This window comes from Passer domesticus, unplaced genomic scaffold (assembly GCF_036417665.1).
Source record: "Passer domesticus isolate bPasDom1 unplaced genomic scaffold, bPasDom1.hap1 HAP1_SCAFFOLD_44, whole genome shotgun sequence".
Classification (NCBI taxonomy): Eukaryota; Metazoa; Chordata; class Aves; order Passeriformes; family Passeridae; genus Passer; species Passer domesticus.
The window spans coordinates 212,708-234,041 of NW_026990160.1; the positions used below are offsets into that span (position 1 = coordinate 212,708).

Below are 21,334 nucleotides of genomic sequence, written 5' to 3' on the forward strand. Positions count from 1 at the left end.
TCTTTCTATGAACCAATCCACACATGCCAACATCATCCTGAACATGGATGCCAAGGAGAAGAAAGAAGAAGGACAGGGCACGCCCAAATTCCTCCATCTTGGGACTCCTGATCCATGCACAGAATTCTAGACCCCCCTGTACAATACATAAAACCCCCCCGTACAGTGCATTCTAACTTAAGTTCTAACAAGTGAATAACATCCCCTCACCATTCAGACTTGAAACTCCCTCATCTCTTCACATTCAGGTGTCATTTCTTTAAAAGGATCAAAGTCAAGCCCCAGGTACTTTTGGCAACATTCCAGGGCCTCCGAGCCCCCCAAGGGTTGTCTCGGTAGCTCTGGACATCCGGAGTGATGTACTGAGTTCCCACAATTATGCTGGCAGGCAGCACAGGGCAGTTGTTCTTGAAATGTGTGACAATGTTGTACAAGGATTTTTGCCTTCTATTTCCCAAAATAATACATATGCAAAACCCAGCACCTCCCCTCCCCGCTCTGTATTAAAATGAGGTCATTAGTCCTTCACGCCTGCGCAGTTCTTCTCTGGAATTGGGTCGGTGGTCTCCAGTTGGGTAGGTGGTCTTAAGGGATGAAGTCAGGAATGTCTTCATCAGGTCTCTGTGACCCTCTGGCACCATCCAAGGCTCCCTGCTTCATGATGGATTGACACAGAGTCCAGGTGCTGGGCATAGTTCTACTGGTTTCAGTATGTTCCTATAATGGTTCGCTTGCTCCACTTCCTTCTACAAATGAGCTCATAGTATAACAATTAGCTTTAGGTTAAGCATCTAATAATCATTAACCTATTGTTGGTGTATTTAACTTCAATATGAACTGGTTCTAACCCTCAACTAAAATCTTGACCCTTTAAAATCATGATTCAGAAGAAGTTAGGCTTCTTCCTTTTATGAGCTATAGCTGCTCTAATATTTCTTCCTTGCTTGATGCTGTTTCATTTGGCTCATCACCAGTGCAGTTCAAGGCCTGCAAGTAGTGACCATGCCCATGGACCAAAAGATGACTACATCTAAAACGGCACAAAGGATTATGGTGTTAAAGAAACAAAGTAATTCAGAAGACCCCTTCAAATAAGCGAGATTGACTTGTGAAAAAAAAGAGCAAATAATGAAGGCTAGAAAACAAGGAATATTGCTCAAGCCAAATGATTTATAAAAAGAAAAAGGGAGGACTGTGAAAAATGCATATTATATGACGGACTCTTTGCAAATATTAAAAGCAATACTGTATGCGTTGTGTTGGAAAGTTATGTTGTATTAATTTGTAGTACTGTATTAATCCTTTTAACAGGCTATTGCTTTTAAGGGTTAATCCTTTGCTAGGGAGGTGTGCTTTTGTGTGGCAGAGAGCAAAACACACCAAGACGTCTGTAATTCTATGCTTTTTATGGTCCTTTATTATACTAACTCTGACTGTCCAAGTTCTTATAGCTCTAATTATTATTACTATTTTCATAATTATTTTATTATTATTAAAATTTTAAAATTTTAGAACAAGCGATTGGCATTTTTCAAGATGAATCAGAGGAAAATTAAAGCCAAACCAAAAGGAGAAGCGGGCAGGTGTGTTCCCAGCATGGATCACAGGGAATGTGGGTCACCAGGGCTGTGCCCAGCGTGGCTCCTGCAGTGGGGGATGGAGCTGGAGCAGCGCACGAAGCTCTTCCCGCACTCGGGGCACTCGCAGGGCTTCCCTCACCGGTGCCTCCGTTGGTGTTGGGTCAAGTGAGAGCTGCTGGAGAAGCTCTTCCCACACTGGGGACACTCGTAGGGTCTCTCCCCAGTGTGGATGCGCCGGTGGGTGACAAGGTGGGAGTTGTGCCTGAAGCCCTGCCCGCAGTCGGGGCAGCAGAAGGGCCTCTCCTCTGTGTGACACTGATAGTGCTGGAAAAGATGGGAGCGGATCTGAAACCCCTTCCCACACTCCCCACACTCGTAGGGCCGTTCCCCAGCGTGCATCCTCTGGTGGCTGATCAGGGTGGAGCTGTGCCTGAAGCTCTTCCCACATTCCTCACACTCGTGGGGCCTCTCCCCAGTGTGGATGCGCCGGTGCAGGACAAGATTGCAGTTGTGCCTGAAGCCCTGCCCACAGTCGGGGCAGCGGAAGGGCCTCTCCTCTGTGTGCGTGTGCTGGTGCACGAGGAGATGGGAGCTGCTATGAAACCTCTTCCTGCACTGATCACACTCGTGGGGCCCTTCCCCAGTGTGGCTCCTCTGGTGCTGGATCAGGTTGGAACTTATCCTGAAGCTCTTCCCACACTCCAAGCACGTGTGGGGCTTCTCCCCATCAGGAACCTCCTCATGGACCACCAGCTCTGAGCTCTGGCTCCATCTCCGGCCACCTTCCCGGCCCAGGCTGGCTCTTTCCCCCTCAGATCCCCGCCATCTGCGTTTGCAGCCCCTCCTTGTGCGGCATCTCCGGGGCTTTTCCTCCCCGTTGGGTTCCTGCGCCGTGGAGCCGATCAAAACGGCCTCTGCCACGAGGTTCTGCTGTGCTGGGCTGGGAGATGGAGCAGGAGAAAGGGGGAAAGGGGCACTGACTTCCTCCTCACCTGCATCAGTGTCCAGGGACATCTTCCTCTTCCTCAGAAGAAGTGACAGCGGGCAATCCTGGTTTGGGATGAGCACATTGAGTTTGAAGGTCCCTCTGCCCAAATCCATCTCTACAAGTCACCAGAAAACTAGGCTCCAGAAAAACATCCCAAACACCAAGATTCAGTGATGAAAAACCCTCCCCAGGAGTTCCCCACCCCTGCTCCCTCCCCTCTGCTGTTCGGAGTTCCCCCTGTCCCAGCTGCTGGGGTCACGCTGGCATTGGGGGTCCCCCTTCTCCTCGGTGCCCGCCCTCCCCAGCCGGCTGGCAGTCCCAGCAATCCCAAAAGCTGTCCCCTCTTCGCTCCCCATTCAGGGATGCCGGGGCTTTTTGGGCTCCCTTTTGGGCTCCCTTCTCCCCTCATTCTCTGCTCTGGGCTGCAGGGGCTCCAAGGAGTCCCCCCTGCCCCTCTCCAGCCTCTGCAGGCTCCCGCCCATGGCGGCGCTCCCCCCTCTCTGGGCTCCCCACTTTGGGCTCCTGGGGGACACAGGGCTCTGCTCCTCCAGGCTGCCTCTGCCGCCAGCCGCCACCGCCACCCCCCGATGTCCCCCCGAGGGGCCTTTTCCGCTCAGCCTTGCACTTCTTCATTCTCCAAACATCCCCCAACAAAAAACCCAGCCCAGGGACCCCCCGGGATATCTGGGCCGAGCTCCCCCTCCCCGCTCACCTGCGCCATGGGGGGCGATGATCCCACAGGTGGGGGCTGCGAATGCACGGAGGGCTCGACCGCGTGCTTCCTGCGGCTCAGCCTTGATCCGCTTTTGTCCCTCCTCTTCCTCTTCCTGGCCCTTCTCCTATTCCATCTCCCCGCCTCCTCCTAATCCTTCTCCTCCCGAACCACACCTCCTTCTCCTTCTGTGGCTGCTCTCTCTCCGCCTTCCCCCTCCTATTCCATCTCCCCTCCCACCCTCCTCCTCCCTAATCCCGCCTCCTCCTCCTCCTTCATCCCTGCCCTTGGCTCCCTCCTCCTCCTCCCCCAGCAGCAGCGACCCCCTCGCTGCCCCGTTCCCGGAGCCCTCGCAGCCCGCGGCAGGAGCGGGGCTGGAGCCGGCACAGCTCGGCACGGGCAGCGCGGGGCTCTCGGCTGCTCCCGGCCGCTGCGGAGAAGGGGGGAAGCCGGCCCGAGCAAAAGGAGAGGCAAACTGCGACAACTGGGGGCCCCCCATCCAAACTGGGCCTTGCTGGGGAGCCTGCCTGGGCACTGCCAGCCCTTGGGGCTCCTCTCGGCACAGCCGGGAGCGGGGAACGCACAGAGGGCTGCGGGATCCCAGCGCTGGCAGCACTGCCACGGACTGGGCTCTGCTGGGACCATACTGGGATCATACTGGGAGTGACTGGGACTGCACTGGGTTTGTTCTGGGATCATACTGGGATCACACTTGGACTGTACTGGCTTTGTACTGATATCATTCTGGGATCATACTGGGAGTGAGCAGGAGCCTGCAGAGGCAATTGAGACCATGGTAGGGGCAAATGGGATCTACTGGGAATGACAGGGATTATGCTGAGGGTGACTGGGAGCAGCTGGGAGCAACTGGGATCATGACAGGAGCAACTGGGAGTGGCTGGCTGCATGCTGGGAGTGACTGGAAACAACTGGGCTTCTACTGGGATCAGCTGGGATCACGCTGGAGGTGACTGGGATCATCCTGGCAGTGAGTGCCACTGCACTGAGGCTGACTGGGAGTGCTTGGCAGCAAATGGGATCATACTGGGGAATAATGGGAGGGACTGGCGACATGCTGGAGGGAACTGGCATACACTGGGAGATACTTGGAGTGACTGGAACCAAAGGGAGGGTGAAAGAGAGCCACTGGAACCATGTGGAGCACAACTGGTTCATACTGGCAGGGACTGGGAGCACACTGGGCTCATCTTTGGATCACACTGGGAGGGACTGGAGTGATACTGGGAGAAGCTGAGAGCGACTGGGAACACACCCTGCACATCATCCCCCATACTGGGAGAGACTGGGAGCAACTGGGATTGTACTGGGAGCACACTGGGAGGGCTGGCATGTGACTGGGATCCAACTGGAGCTTACTGGGATCATATTGGGGTTGAAAGGGAGTGACTGGGATCACACTTTGGGCTACTGGGAGCACCTGAGAGAAACTGGGATCATGCTGCAAGCAAACTGGAGGAACTGGGCAGGACTGGATGCATGCTGGAGGCAGCTGGGATATTCTGGGCATGACTGGAGGATCCCACTGGGAGAACTGACACCTTCCTGGGGCCACTGGCAGCGCCTGGGAATGACTGCAGACATGCTGGGACAAGGTGGGAAATGTTGGGGGGTTGTGTGGATTTTGGGGGGTTTGGATTTTGGGGGTTTTATTGGCACTTTGGGGGGGGGGGTTGTTCTCGGGGTGTTTGGGGATTTATTGAATTTTTTTTTTTGTATTTTGGAAGGTTTTACTGAGATTTTCCTGGTTTTTTTTTTTTGGATTCTCAGAAATTCTGGGAGTTTTTTTGGGATTTCTAGGAGATTTTGAGGCATTTCACTGGAATTGTGGGGGCTTTTAGTGGGATTCATTGGGGATTTGTTTTTTTTCAGAAGTTTCATGGGATTTTTTGAGTTTTGTGGGTTTTTTTGGGTGTTGCCATGATTTCTTTGGGTGTTGGGGGGGGGATTATATGGGATTTTTATTATTTAGGGGACATTTTTGGGGGATTTGCAGGGTTTCATCTGGATTTTGGGGGTTCTTGAGATTTCAAAAGATTCTGTGGGCTTTTATTGGGATTCTAGGGTGTTCTAATGGGATTTTGTGAGAATTAATTCGGATTTCATGAGTTTTATGGGACTTTTGGGGCTTTTAAGGAGATTTTGATGCCTCTCAGCCCTTCCGCAAACCCTGGGACAACCCCAAAGGCCCCAGACCCCCAAATGCCCCACAAATTCCACTAAAAATCCCAAATTCCTCAAGAAATAACAATAAGATCCTCCAAAACCCCAGAAAAACCCACAAAATCCCAGTGAAACCCACCCAAACTCAAAAAAACTCCCCAAATTTCACTAAACCCCCTGAAAAACCAACCCCCCCAAGCCCAATAAAATCTCCCAAAATACAAAACTCCCCAAATCCACAAAACCCCCAACATCCCATAACCCCCCAAAACCCAATAATTCTCTCCAAAACCTCTATAATTCCCACTAAACTTCCATCAAATACCCAATAAAGCCCAAAAAAAAGGCCCAAGATAATCCCCAAAAACCCTCCCAGAATTGCATCAAAATTGCCCCAAAATGCCCCAGATCCCAAAAATGCCCCCCAAAATCCCCCCAGACTCTCTGGGGCCGTCCTGGGTCAGGGGCTCCGGCCGGTGGAACAGGAGCCACCTCAGGGGCCCTCGGAGCTCTGTGGGGAGGGGGCACCATAGGAGACCCCCAGAAACGGGAGGGGGGGGTGGAACCCCTGTTGTGCCCCCTCGCCCCGAAACCCCCAGACCCCGGTTCAGGGGGGGCCTGGGACCCCCCGGGACCCCCAAATCTCCCCCGGGACCCCTCCGGGAGCCCCAAACCCCCCCAAGGTTGGCCCAGGATCACCCTGGACCCCCAAAACATTCCCGGGACCCTCAGACCCCCCAGTTCCCCACAAAATTGACCCCAGACCCACCTGAGACCCCCCTCAAATCCATCAGACTGCCCCAAATCCCCCTCAGCCCCCTCAATCCCCCCCAAACCCTGGGAAATTCCCTCACACTCCGCTAAAGCCCCCCAGATGCACCTCAGAACCCCCCAGAGCCCCCCAGCTCCTCTCACAATCCCCCAAAATCGCCTCAGACCCTCCCAATTCCCCTCAGATCCCCCTAAACCCACCTGAGAACACCCAGACCCTGTCAAGCTGCCCCCAAAGATCCCTAAAGCCCCCTCAGACCCACCAAAGCCCCCTCGGACCCCCTCACGCCCCCCAAACCCACCGCACACCCCTCTATTTCCCGTCAATCTCCCCAAAATCCCCAATTTCTCCTCAGACCGCCCCAAACCCCCCCAGTTTCCCCTCAGCGCCCTCCTCAGCCGCGCTCGCCTCTGAATCTCCCGCCTCCGCCGCCTGCACGGGCTCCCCAGCCAATAGCGGCGCGCCCCGGCCCGAACCAGCCAATGAGAGCGCGGCTCCCCTCAGCAGCGCCCGCCTCCCCGCGGCGCTGCAGCCAATCAGAGGCGAGCCGCAGCGGCGGTGCCGTGCCGGGCGCTGCAGAGAGCGGGGGCGGCGCTGGGAGCGGCCGGAGCGCTCCGGGAGCTGCTGAGGCGGCCGGGACAGGGCCGGGAGGGGCTGAGAGGGGATCGGGGGGCGTGGGAGGGTCCGGGGGGCTGGGGGGCCTTTGGGGAGGGTTCCGGGGTGTGGGGCGGGGTCTGGGGAGGGGTCTTGGCTGGGGGATCGTGAGGGGTCAGGGAGGGTCTGGGGAGGGGTCCTGGGGCACTGTGGGGGGATCTGGGGGTGGGGAGGGGTCCTGAGAGGGGTCTCGAGGGGGGTCCTGGGGGTGCTGGGGGGACTTTGGGGTTCCAGGGTGGTCCTGGGCCAACCTTGGGGGCTTTTCAGGGGGATTTGGGGTTCCCGGGGGAGATTTGGGGATCCTGGGGGTTCCCAGCCCCCCGCTCCCGTTTTTGGGGGTCTCCCATGGTGCCCCCTCCCCACAGAGCTCCGAGGGCCCCTGAGGTGGCTCCTGTTCCACCGGCCGGTGCCCCTGACCCAGGACGGCCCCCGAGAGTCTGGGGGGATTTTAGGAGGGCTTTTTTAAGGGCTTTGGAGGGTTTTGATTGAAGTTGAGGGGCTATTAGTGGGGTTTTGGAGAGAACTATTGTGTTTCAGGAGGTTATGTGAATTTGGGAGTTTTGTGGATTTGGGGAGTTTTGGATTTTGGGGGATTTTATTGGGGCTTGGTGGGGTTGGTTTTTGAGGAGGTTTAGTGAAATTTTGGGGAGTTTTTTTGAGTTTTGGTGGATTTCACTGGAATTTTGTGGGGTTTTGGAGGATCTTATTGTAATTTCTTGAGGAATTTGAGATTTTTAGTGGAATTTGTGGGGGATTTGGGCGTCTGGGGCCTTTGGGGTTGTCCCAGGGTTTGCGGAAGGGCTGAGAGGCATCAAAATCTCCTTAAAAGCCCCAAAAGTCCCAATAAAACTCATGAAATCTGAAATAAATATGACAAAAACCCATGAGAACACCCTAGAATCCCAATAAAAGCCCACAAAATCTTTTGAAATCCCAATAACCCCCAAAATTCCCATGAAACTCCATAAATCCCCTCAAAAATGTCCCCTAAATAATAAAAATCCCATAAAATCCCCCCGAAGACCCAAAGAAATCATGGCAACACTCAAAAAAACCCCACAAAACCCCAAAAATCCCACAAAAATTCTGAAAAAAACCAAATCCCCAATGAATCCCACTAAGAGCTCCCACAATTCCAGTAAAATGCCTCAAAATCTCCTAGAAATCCCAATAAAACACCCCAGAATTTCTGAGAATCCCAAAAAAACCAAGTAAAATCCCAGTAAAACCTCCCAAAATACAAAAAAAAAAAATTCAATAAACCTCCAAACACCCCAGAACAACACCCCCCCCAAAGCACCAATAAAACCCCCAAAATCCAAACCCCCCAAAATCCACACAACCCCCCAACATTTCCCACCTTGTCCCAGCATGTCTGCAGTCATTCCCAGGCGCTGCCAGGGGCCCCAGGAAGGTGTCAGTTCTCCCAGTGTGATCCCCCAGTCATGCCCAGAATATCCCAGCTGCCTCCAGCATGCATCCAGTCCTCCCAGTTCCTCCAGTTTGCTTGCAGCATGATCCCAGTTTCTCTCAGGGGCTCCCAGTAGCCCAAAGTGTGATCCCAGTCGCTCCCTTTGAACCCCAGTATGATCCCAGTAAGCTCCAGTTGGATCCCAGTCACATGCCAGCCCTCCCAGTGTGCTCCCAGTATAATCCCAGTTGCTCCCAGTCAGGCCCAGTATGGGGGATGATGTGCAGGGTGTGTTCCCAGTCGCTCTCAGATTCTCCCAGTATTAGTCCAGTCCCTCCCAGTATGATCCTGAGATGAGCCCAGTGTGCTCCCAGTCCCTGCCAGTATGAACCAGTTGTGCTCCACCTGGTTCCAGTGGCTCTCTTTCACCCTCCCTTTGGTTCCAGTCACTCCCAGTATCTCCCAGTGTATGCCAGTTCCCTCCAGCATGCTCCCAGTCCCTCCCATTATTCCCCAGTATGATCCCATTTGCTGCCAAGCACTCCCAGTCAGCCTCAGTGCAGTGGCACTCACTGCCAGGATGATCCCAGTCACCTCCAGCGTGATCCCAGTTGTTTCCAGTCACTCCCAGCATGCAGCCAGCCACTCCCAGTTGCTCCTGGCATGATCCCAGTTGCTCCCAGCTGCTCCCAGTCACCCTCAGCATAATCCCAGTCACTCCCAGTAGATCCCATTTGCCCCTACCATGGTCTCAATTGCCTCTGCAGGCTCCTGCTCACTCCCAGTATGATCCCAGAATGATATCAGTACAAAGTCAGTACAGTCCAAGTATGATCCCAGTATGATCCCAGAACAAACCCAGTAGAGTCCCAGTCACTCCCAGTATGGTCCCAGTATGGTCCCAGCAGAGCCCAGTCCCTGGCAGTGCTGCCAGCGCTGGGATCCCGCAGCCCTCTGTGCGTTCCCCGCTCCCGGCTGTGCCGAGAGGAGCCCCAAGGGCTGGCAGTGCCCAGGCAGGCTCCCCAGCAAGGCCCAGTTTGGATGGGGGGCCCCCAGTTGTCGCAGTTTGCCTCTCCTTTTGCCCGGGCCGGCTTCCCCCCTTCTCCGCAGCGGCCGGGAGCAGCCGAGAGCCCCGCGCTGCCCGTGCCGAGCTGTGCCGGCTCCAGCCCCGCTCCTGCCGCGGGCTGCGAGGGCTCCGGGAACGGGGCAGCGAGGGGGTCGCTGCTGCTGCGGGAGGAGGAGGAGGGAGCCAAGGGCAGGGATGAAGGAGGAGGAGGAGGCGGGCAGAGGGAGGAGGAGGGTGGGAGGGGAGATGGAAGAGGAGGGGGAAGGCGGAGAGAGAGCAGCCACAGAAGGAGAAGGAGGTGTGGTTAGGGAGGAGAAGGATTAGGAGGAGGCAGGGGGATGGAATAGGAGAAGGGGCAGGAAGAGGAAGAGGAGGGACAGAGGCGGATCAAGGCTGAGCAGCAGGAAGCACGCGGTCGAGCCCTCCGTGCATTCGCAGCCCCCACCTGTGGGATCATCGCCCCCCATGGCGCAGGTGAGCGGGGAGGGGGAGCTCGGCCCAGATATCCCGGGGGGTCCCTGGGTTGGGATTTTTGGGGGGATGTTTGGAGAATGAAGAAGTGCAAGGCTGAGCGGAAAAGGCCCCTCGGGGGGACATCGGGGGGTGGCGGTGGCGGCTGGCGGCAGAGGCAGCCTGGAGGAGCAGAGCCCTGTGTCCCCCAGGAGCCCAAAGTGGGGAGCCCAGAGAGGGGGGAGCGCCGCCATGGGCGGGAGCCTGCAGAGGCTGGAGAGGGGCAGGGGGGACTCCTTGGAGCCCCTGCAGCCCGGAGCAGAGAATGAGGGGAGAAGGGAGCCCAGAAGGGAGCCCAAAAAGCCCCGGCATCCCTGAATGGGCAGAGCGAAGAGGGGGCAGCTTTTGGGATTGCTGGGACTGCCAGCAGGCTGGGGAGGGCGGGCACCGAGGAGAAGGGGGACCCCCAATGCAAGCGTGACCCCAGCAGCTGGGACAGGGGCAACCCTGAATACCAGAGCGGAGGGAGCAGGGTTGGGGAACTCCTGGGGAGGGTTTTTCAGCCCTGAATCTTGGTGTTTGGGAGGTTTTCTGGAGCCTAGGTCGCTGGTGGCTTGTAGAGATGGACTTGGGTAGCGGGGCTTTCACAGTCAACGTTCTCATCCCTAGTTTTCCCCAAACCAGGATTTCCCATTGTCACTTCTTGTGAGCCTGTGAGAGAGAGGAAGATGTCCCTGGACACAGAGTCAGGTGTGGAGGAAGTCAGTGCCCCTTTCCCCCTTTCTCCTGCTCCGTCTCCCAGCCCAGCCCAGCAGAACCTCGTGGCAGAGGCCGTTTTGAGCGGCTCCACGGCGCAGGAACCCAACGGGGAGGAAAAGCCCCGGAGATGCCGCACGAGGAGGGGCTGCAAACGCAGATGGCAGGGATCTGAGGGGGAAAGAGCCAGCCTGGGCCGGGAAGGCGGCCGGAGATGGAGCCAGAGCTCGGAGCTGGTGGTCCATGAGCAGCTCCGTGATGGGGAGAAGCCCCACACGTGCGAGGAGTGTGGGAAGATCTTCAGGTGCAGGTCCAGCCTGATCAGGCACCAGGTGATCCACACTGGGGAACGGCCCTAGGAGTGTGATCAGTGCAGGAAGAGGTTTCAGACCAGCTCCAGTCTCCTCGTGCACCAGCGCACGCACACAGAGGAGAGGCCCTTCCGCTGCCCCGACTGCGGGCAGGGCTTCAGGCGGAACTCCCATCTTGTCAGGCACCGGCGCATCCACACTGGGGAGAGGCCCCACGAGTGTGAGGAATGTGGGAAGAGATTCAGGCAGAGCTCTACCCTGATCCAGCACCTGAGGACCCACACTGGGGAACGGCCCTACGAGTGTGGGGAGTGTGGGAAGAGCTTCAGCCAGCATTCCAGCCTGATTGTCCACCAAAAGATCCACACTGGGGAGAGGCCCTACGCGTGTTCCAAGTGTGGGAAGGGGTTTCGGATCCGCTCCCATCTCTTCCAGCACTATCAGAGTCACACAGAAGAGAGGCCCTTCTGCTGCCCCGACTGCGGGAAGGGATTCAGGCAGAACTCCAACCTCGTCACCCACCGGCGCATCCACACTGGGGAGAGGCCCCACAAGTGTGAGGAATGTGGGAAGAGCTTCAGCCGGAGCTCCCACCTGATCCAGCACAAGAGAACCCACACTGGGGAACGGCCCTACGAGTGTGGGGAGTGTGGGAAGAGATTCAGACATCGCGCCAATCTGATTTTGCACCAAAAGATCCACACTGGGGAGAGGCCCTACGAGTGTTCCAAGTGTGGGAAGGGGTTTCGGATCCGCTTCCGTCTTTTCCGACACTATCAGAGTCACACAGAGGAGAGGCCCTTCTGCTGCCCCGACTGCGGGAAGGGATTCAGGCAGAACTCCAACCTCGTCACCCACCGGCGCATCCACACTGGGGAGAGGCCCTACGAGTGTCCCCAGTGTGGGAAGAGCTTCTCCAGCAGCTCTCACTTGACCCGACACCAACGGAGGCACCGGTGAGGGAAGCCCTGCGAGTGCCCCGAGTGCGGGAAGAGCTTCGTGCGCTGCTCCAGCTCCATTCCCCACTGCAGGAGCCACGCTGGGCACAGCCCTGGTGACCCACATTCCCTGTGATCCATGGTGGGAACACACCTGCCTGATTCTCCATTTGGTTTGGCCTTAATTTTTTTCTGTTCTTCCTCTCTTTGCCCTCCAAAAGCCAAGAGGGATGGATCTGTCGCCTCAAAACCACTCAAATCCCACTGAAAACTACTGAATTTTTGCCCATAAAGGTTCAATCCCTCCTCAAATTGCTTGTTCCCTCCTCAGAAAAACTCAATCCCAGGCCAAACTCACTCCAGTCCACAGCCACCAGGGTGAGATGGGGTTGGAAGGGGATTGGGAGAAGTGGTATCCCAATTGGGAGCAGTGGGATGGGGATTGTGTGGGGCTGGCTGGGTGGGATGTATTTGACAGCAAATAAAACTTTCAGAGTTACTGATTTCTGTCCCATTCATTTTCAGTCAGTTCTTTTTGCAGAGTGCCTCCTCCTCAGCTGATTAATTTGCTATAAAAATCCCATTTTTTAAATCATCTAACCCAAACAATCCAAAAACCAATATCCAAATAAAAGCACTCACCTACAATTAAATTTTAAAAAATAATTTGAATTGTTTTAGAGTACTTTAGGGTGTTATTAAAGTTTAATTGTTTGGTTAAAATGTATGAGAAATTCTAGTGGTGCTTGGTTTTGTGTTTAGTGTGTTTGTAATATGAATTGTTTTACTAAGGTGTGTTAGATTGTATGACAGTTTTTTTAGATATTTTTAATCTAAGGTATATTAGTTACTGCATGAAAAGTTTCAGAAGATAGTTCTTAATATATAATTTGTTTATATTTATTGGTAATATTATAGTAATAGTTATTGTTTTCGCTTGAATCATTGGAGTATCGGAAGGAAAAATATTTCATTTTTATTATAATTGATTTCATTTTAATTATAGTTTATTGATTTATAATTTTGTTTTCAGTTGTTGAGAGGATAGGAAGGAAATTCAAGGGCAGGAACATCTTTTTCCCCAGCTTGTGCAGCCCAAGTCTGGGTGCCATTCAGCCCAGAGCTATGGGATAATATTGTAGTGCCTCCCACACACATTCTGCCTCCAAGAAAAGTTTGGCTTGGCTTATTAGAGTGAAATAAATAGAAGCGTAATAAAATGGACAGTTAAACTCATCCCTCTTGAATGACTCTTGCTTTCCAGTGTCAATCCTGCACCTCATGCTCCCAAGGCTTGTTACAAACAAGTGTCTGAGATTGCTTAAAAATTCCCAGGCAAGGTTCAGTAAAAACCAGCTTGAATATTAAGCAACAGCTCAAGAAAATTCATTGGCAACATTCCCACTATTACTTACTATTTGGTTAAGGAACAACATGGGGAAAAAAAGCAAGGAACGAAATTCAGTCAATCAAATGAGAAACATTCTGAGAATTATGTGTGTGTGTTTATGTGTGTTTAGGTGCATTTGAGAAAGGGACAGAAAGGACAAGGATCAAAAGGAATATGGCCTAAAAGCTTAACAGCACTGGAGCTGAGCAGTGGTTAAACTGGAGCCTCCAGGAGTGGGCTCTTGGCCCAGGATCCATGGCTGCTCAGTCATGCTGCCAGTGCAGCAGCTCGAGAGCGCGCTGGCTCTGCGAGGCCCCACTCAGAGGGAGGTTGCTGCTGGCACCTCTGGGCTCCAGGAGAGCCCCAAGGGCCTCCTTTGGGAGCGCTGTTCATGGGCCACAGGCGAGGGGCCTCAGCCATCAAGGCTTCATCGTGGCCGCACCGTGGGTCAGCAGCCTGGCTCTGAGAGTGGGAGAAGGAGGATGTCATGCCATTGAGGCAGGAAAAGCGGTTTCCAAGGCAGTTCACAGGACACCCCAGGAGCTGGTCAGACAGCACAAGTGCCTGGCAGCGCTCGGTGTCTCTGGGAAGCTCAAGAGGAGCTGGGCCCAGGGGCTGCTCAGCAAGGCCCAGGCCTGACAAGCGTTTCTCAGGTCACCGTGTGGCCGGACAAGGCCGGGGCCATTCGCCACCACAATCTGAAGCACGAGGTTTTGATGTAGGGTAAAAAGCCATGGCCCAGTGGAAGTGGGCCGTGTCCTCAGGCCTGTGGGAGAATCACAATGCAGATCCTTGTGCTACTGATTCCATCTCTCCCACTTTTCTGAGTTCTTGGTGGCAAGGTCATTTAGGTTAGACACACAGCTCTCTGAAGCTTTCTGCAAATGAATTAAAGTGAGATTACACATCCCAAATCGTGTTCTGTTACAGTTTAACTGATTGATTTAAGGAATTTCTGGAGTAGAAAACTTGCTTCCTCAGATATTTACTGTGTGTGGCACCAAGCACAAAGGAGAGATTTAATGTCAAAGGCATGGCCCAGGCAATGCTCTTTTGACAAGTTCTGCCCTGAGCTGTCCTGAGGAAGATCTGAAAGGTTCCATGTCACTGGCACAAACTCCTGCAGTGGCTGCTGGCCAGCAGAGCAGGGCTGGCAGCTGTGCAACAAGTGTTGCCACAAGCAGCAGCTCAGCCAGGGCAGCAAATCAAGAGCTGGGAAGGAGCTGATCTGAAGGCCAAACCTCCTTAGCTCCTAAAAGAGCTGGAACAGTTCCTCATTCCAATGAGGTGCAGTGTTGGACACAGCTCTGTGTGAGCACTGGACACAAGTTGCTCCCACTGAGTGCTGTGATGGTTTCTGCAGGAGCTCTGGGCTCCTGTGTGTGCTGGACACAATGAGGAGAGAAGGAGCCAAGTGCACTGACATACCTTAGCCTTGAGCATGACCCGGCCTGGACCAAACACTCTGCAAGGTTTCCCCTTTGGCCCATGTCTCAAAATGTCAGGTCAGCTGTTGGACGACTCAGGTTGCTTTGGTGTCAAGGAATTTCCCTCAGAAATACTGGGTTGGTCTTCCTCTGTGCCTTCCCCTCAGCAGCCTTGGGGCTGCTCCTGTGTGAAGCCATGTGTCTCACACAGTTTGGGAGAACTTAATACAGGACACTCTGCCATGAGTCGTCTCCTCTAAAGTGTTCCAACAATCCCCTTCCAGTAACAGGAAATTAATACTAATAGATGAAAGTGGAAAAAATTTGCAACAGTTTATTAAGAAGCGGAATAGCTAAAAAGCAAGCAAAAAGGCCAGTGAGTTCTAGATATCAAACTTCCAGACCTCACCGTCCCCCTGCTGGGACAAAGACCCAGAATGCCGGAGGAAAATCCCCCCAGGACACGTGTTACAAGGTGGTGCTGGGTTCTCCCTCAGGAAGAACAGGAGCTGTCACGGAGCAGTTGCAGCAGCAGATGAAAGCTCCATGCTTGTCCAGCGTCGACTTTCTCCCAGAGGCAGAGCTCTGTGGAGCGGTCACGGCAGGTGAAGCAGCTGGGCTGGAGCCCCTCGGTGTCTTTTCTCCCCGGCGTGGCTCAGCTCACGCTCTGGGGCTGGGAGCGGGGCTGCTCCACTCCTGCCGGCACCATGTCCCTGGGCTTGGACAGTTTTCTGCCAGGAGAGCCCAGCATGCTGTTACACAGATCTCTCATAAAGGCCCAAACCAACTCCAAACACTCTGCCCACAGCAGCGTTTCACAAAGGGCTGCAGAAATCCAGGACAGCTGCAAGTGAGTGTCAGACGGCTTTTGTCTTGTTCTAGCCAGCAGAATTCTTGATGATCTGATGCAATTTTATTCAGATGTATCAGAGGAGCTGTGGTTTTTTATTGAAATATTTCATGATGAGTAACAAGCCTTGGGAGCATGAGGTACAGGACTGATGTGTGAAAGCATGAGCATATCCTCCAAAGTGACCAGTGTAATTGTCCATTTTATTACCCTTGTATTTATTCCACACTAATAAGCAAACTCAAGCTTTGCTTGGATATAAAACAGGCACGGCATACCCTACGGTCTCTTGCAGGGTCGCCAGGGCTGGCAGTGACAAAGCAGGCAGTCTGCTTCACTGTGAATCACTACAGATCTGCATCACAATGTGTTTTTAAGTAGCATGGTATTATTAAGATCTCCTTTTCTGCACGAGATACAAAAAGGAGGTTCTGAAATGATTTCCATGCAAGCAGGCAATAAAGAACTGACCCTGCTATCCTAACGAAGCTTTGGCTTTGGCAATTGCACTCTTCCCATTCATCTTTTGACACAGACACTCCAGGTTTTCCCCACACCTCTGCAAGGCTGGCAATCGCTGTTTCCCATTTACTGTTCTTCCCTAGAGCAAGTACAGTGGCTGCTTTGAAACTAAAAGCCCTGAGATCTGGGCATCTTGAAGGAGCATGAAATGCTAATTAAGATTTCCCATTGGTAATACCCAGGTCTGCACTCCCCAGAGCTCTGAAGCAGCAGCAGGAGGGCCATGCATCATTCCTGTTGGTGGATGTTCATGTTGCTGGTGTGCAAGAGCAATGGCTTTGAGGAGGGACAAAAATGCCCCTATTCAAACAGTGGCTGTGCAAGGAGATGTGAAGTTTCACTGCCTTTTTTAGGATAGTTTAGAAAGATCTAAGGATCTAAGAGATCCATACTGTGGCATGGAGCAGGTCCCTAATTTTGTCTCCAGAGAAATCCCCAAAGGACACATCTGCTCTGCTGGTGATGGCAACCCCATAAGCTCGTGGAGTTGTTTTCCCTGCAACATGCCAGCCTGCCTGGGCTTTACTAGGCCAGGACTAGACCCAGAGCTATGTCAACACATGCAGCCACGTGACACAGAGTCAGACAAAGTTTTCCTTCAGAAAACTCAATTAACAGATTCACATGCAGTTTCTTCTAGAACATCAGAAGCTGGCAACCATGAAGACTTTGCTGTCAAAAGGTTACAGTTTGCACTGGGCCCAGAAGTATTTTTCCCTAAGGAAAAACAAATTGAAATGTGAAGTTTAAATCTTCAAATGACTATGAAAGGAAACTGTGGAATAATTTCTGGAAAGGCAGCATTGTCAATGATCATGCAGCCCACCAAGAGCTGGAGCGGAATCCAGAATTGCTTGTTCCAGCTATGCAGGAATTCATTACCCTGGCAAGCACTGGTCCATGGGAACAAATGATCCCATAGCCCTGGGCTGAATGGTACCCAGGCTGCAGTGGAAATAGATTTCAGGAACCCTTGTCACTTGTTATTGGCCTCACAGCCCACTCATCCCTTGGCAAGCAAGTTGCAAAAAACACTGTTGGACTGCTGTCCTGGGTAAATCTACATACAGATGACTTTTCCAAAGCAGGGCATCTTTTCCCAGTGAAATACACATCCTCTTCTTACCTATGAAATTGTGCCTGAAGTCACCTGTGAGCCAGATCTGTGTGAGATTGCAAAGGAGCAAAGCTTTGGCATTTGGGCACACTTCTCTTGGTTTCTTTGCTCAGGGCTTTGTTGAGCACAGAACACATCCAGGTAGAAAACTTTTGACTCTACAGGATCTTTTGTTTCTATTGTCCCCCAAACATGTCAATGTGTGGCCCTGTTGTAATGCTAAGTAACAAAGAGCAGCACAAATGACACAAAGAAAACGTGGCAAAAGAGGAAGAGGAGATGCGCAGTGAGGAAAGGATGTGGTGAGACACTGGCACATCAAGCAAGCTGCACTCCCATAATCTCTAGGCTGGCAGGTCCTGGTCTCACATTCTCCTTTTGGCTTATTTAAATTAATATTTTTTTCTAATCATCAAAATAAAATATATACAATTATAAAGATGTCATCAATATTGAAAGATACAATCAAAACCTTTATTCAAAACGACATCTAAATATTAGAATATAAATCCATCTCTAACTATGAAGCCTAACACATAAATCATATTCTTGTGACACTCTTCAGACAGGCAGCAGCTTCTTCCTGAGCTTGGAGGAATTAGAGCTCTTCTGGATGGGAGACAAAGACTTTGTGGGTAAGAGAACATTGGAAGTGTCCAGAGAAAATTATTTGGTAAGGCTGTAGGCAGTCAGATCTGCAAATGGGAGACACAAAGTGTAACAGAGCCAGCAATACAAACCTAAAGCACCTGAAGCTCCATATTTCATGGAACACATTTCCTGGAAACTTCTAAATAGCTGCATATGGAAACATGCTCTTGCTGGCAGACACTTGTAGTAGGCCATAGGAAAAACCCTGCCCCACTTCCACAGAGGCACCCCAGGAACAGCCTGGCCTCTGGGCTGCCCTGGGACAGCAGGGAGCCCAGAGCCCTGTGCTCTCCAGCAATGGCTCAGCTGCACATGCACCCTCCTGCTCCTCTCCCTGCCCCACAGCTGAGCAGCCCTCCAGCTCCACGGGGCACTGCCAGCAGCACAGCTCAATGCAGGGCCACATGCAGGGTACAGCTGTTCCCTGGCAATGTGCACAGCCTGGCTGGGCTGCCACAAGACCCTTCCTCCCAGCAGAGAGCGGCCCAGCTCCCCCCTCACCTGTGTGTGAGCCTGAGCCAAGCTTGGCCTTAACCTTGTCCTCAGTCTGGAGTTGCTTCAGGCCCCACACGCCAGGACTAGGAAGGGCGATGGAGAGAGCAGGGGCAGATGCACGCCCTTCCTTAGTCTTGTCATTTTTGGCACAGCTAAGAGGTCGCATCCGGAGGTGTCCAACTCAGCCCTTGGTCAGCTTTCTGGAGAACACGATGGCTTCACCAGCCCAAAAGGCTGTTGAGGTTTTCCCGCAGGTGGGGAGGCTTGCTGGCAGCACACTTCCTCAGCTGGGTGCCCATCACCTCGCAGAGGGCACAGGCCAGCTTGGTGAGCACCGTGCGGACGCTGGCGCTTGGCACAGGCAGCGCCTTGTTCTCCAGGCAGGACCAGAGCACAGGCAGGGCGCAGCGCTGGACCGCTGCAGGGCTCCTGGCATGAACCCACTCCACCAGCACTGCCGGGAGAGAGACACAGCTCCTTACCCACCAGCCTCCATGCCAACAGGGATCTGCCTCTGCTTGTGCTTCTTGGGAGCCTCTCTGGCTGAGGTCAGTGAAACAGCACACAGAGCCCCATGACCCAGAAACGGGCAATGCAGCTGGTCATCCTTGAAACAGAACCACCAACCCCTCAGGACTAATTTGTCCAACCAGAGCCTTGTCCCTGTGGCAGACTTTGTACCTTTCCTAAAGCATTTCACAATCTGTTTCTGCAAGAACAATGACTGAAATGTCAAATTGCTTTTTATTTCCATTAAGAAGTTGTCTAAATCCACACTGAAGATTTGGAAATGCACCCTAGAGAGGCAATTGAGAGATTTCTAATAAGAGGGATGATTCAATTTTTGTAACTTTGATGTCAAGGGCCAGAAGTCTAACCTGGCTCTCCCCTTTGCTCAGTGGTGCACAGCAAAGGGCAGCATTAGAACCCACTTCAAAACTCCAGCCCACCAGAGATGGGTGCTGCCTGACAGCTGGATGAGAAACACCAGTGACTAGCTGGTGGCTTTGGCAGAATGCTTTTGAGGCTTCCAACAAAATGCTGTTTCAAACCTCAGGGTGTCTTAGAGAATTACCCAGACCCCATTGCTGTGGCATTTGGACATCTCCACATTTTAATGGCATTTCCACTCCCAGTGTTAATGGCATTTTTTCTTATAATGTCCACTGAAAAAGGGGCATAGCAGGAGAAAAATGCTGCACAGCAGATGGAAATTTAACCAAAACACAAGTGTTTTCTCACATTGTCTCTGAAATTTGCACTCTGCTCATTTTCTGAACTGAACCATATCAAACACAGACAAAAATTTACTACCAACAGGCTTCTTGCATGGCAGATTGGGCTGGGAGATCAAAACCTGAAATGCTCTGGAGACCATTCTTCTTTTCTGATCAGGCAAAATGTTATGTAGTAGCCATTTATCATCCTGTGCTGGAAGAGACTTCATTTTCTCTATGCTGTTAATCCACCAGCACCTTAATGCAACAATTCAGCATTGAAACAGCTCCTGAAAGACCCCAAACCAATTCTGCTAAGCAGGGAAAGGGTTATGGTACCCCTTTCTAAATGGGAGTTCATTTGAGTTTAAATGTAATTAAAGACATTGGTGACTATTGAAGGTGAGGAACAGCTGTCTGTTCCTACTAAATCTCAGAGAGAACATCTGCTCTTTCTAAAGTAGTCCTAATTTATGCTTAATTCTTTTATTTGAAAAAGAGATCCAAAGAACTGCAAAACTAAATTCCCTGTTGCTGGAGATCTATTTTATTCAAATGCTCTATAACGGGCCTTTGACATTCCTAATCACTGAACATGCCCTTTTGAGATTCCTAATGAAGACACAAAGTTATGACACCTTGCATCTAAAGATGCTGGCATAATTAGCAGTGGATTTAGCCCCAGCTAAAGCAAGGCTAACAATTGTCTTCTCTGCTATATATTGAGATTGTAATTTTTCCATTCTTTGGCTACTGCTGACATAGCAAGCTCCTCTGAGGAATCCATTAACAGCTGCATTTGTAGCATTTGGGACAGCGCAGACACAGGCAGACACTGTTTGCACACCCTGAAATGCTCACTCCAATGCCACTTGGATTCCAGCACAGGCAGGGAGCCCCAGCACTCTGCTTCTGCCCCTGTGCCCCCAAAGGCTGCCTTGCACTAAATCCGTGCCTCTAAGACGTGTGTTGAGTTTTGACCTAAGCTGTGACCCCCAGGCTCTGCATGGCTCAGCCTCAAAACTTCCCAAGAGAAAAACAAGAATTCTGTGAGAACAAAACAAACTGATTCCCTGAAACAGCGTTTGCCACCATTTTCCCTAAAGGATCACAGATGTCCCTGAGCTCCCAAGAGAGGAGCCAGCTGGGGTATTTGAGCCCTCCCTTTCCTACAGCTGGGTTCTGAGATGCCCCAGTGAGGGCTCAGCCCTGAGGCCGAGCGCTGCCCCAGCTCAGGTGCTGCACAGCTCTGCAGCAGCCAGGGAAACCTGCCAAATACACCTGCCTTGGGCACTGGGCAGGAAGGACAAGCTCAGCACCTCCTGATGTGGAGGAGCTACTCTGCTGTCTGCTCACAGGCATTCCCTGTAAATACTCCCTCGGAGACCTCTTGGCTTAGAAGGGGAGGCCATACCTGCGATACTCCCGGTGCCATCCAGCAGAGCTTGGCCACTCAGATGACTCCATTGGTGGCTGAACTCTTTCAGCAGTGATACTTTATCTACAAGTGAAACACATGTTTCTGCTCACTTGTCTGAGGTCATAGGAGAAAGGAGAGTGGGGAGGGAAAGGGCAGGGCAACCCCATTTTGTCAAAGAAAGTAAATTTCTGCTGATTTCTGAATTGTTATTGACTTTTCTTCCTGCCTACTTGGCAGGGTTTCAAATTCCAAAAGAAAAGCTCTCCTTTCACATTTGCAAATCCAAACTCATCTCCTGTACCAGGAGCTATGTTAAAGCATTTCACATCAGGGACCTCAAGAGGAGTTCAGTCACATGTAAGAAGCAGTGGAAAGGTTTTGCATCCCAGAGCAAAAAGGAAGAAGCCCATCCTTGGCACACAGAAA

The 21,334-nt window shown here is 52.4% G+C and overlaps 2 pseudogenes; one reads left to right on the forward strand and one right to left on the reverse strand.

The window, feature by feature from the left end:
- The window catches only part of LOC135292683 (zinc finger protein 850-like), a 276,851-nt pseudogene that overhangs the window by 100,603 nt on the left and 154,914 nt on the right, over window positions 1–21,334 (reverse strand).
- On the forward strand, window positions 9,629–13,034 carry LOC135292761 (zinc finger protein OZF-like; annotated as a pseudogene).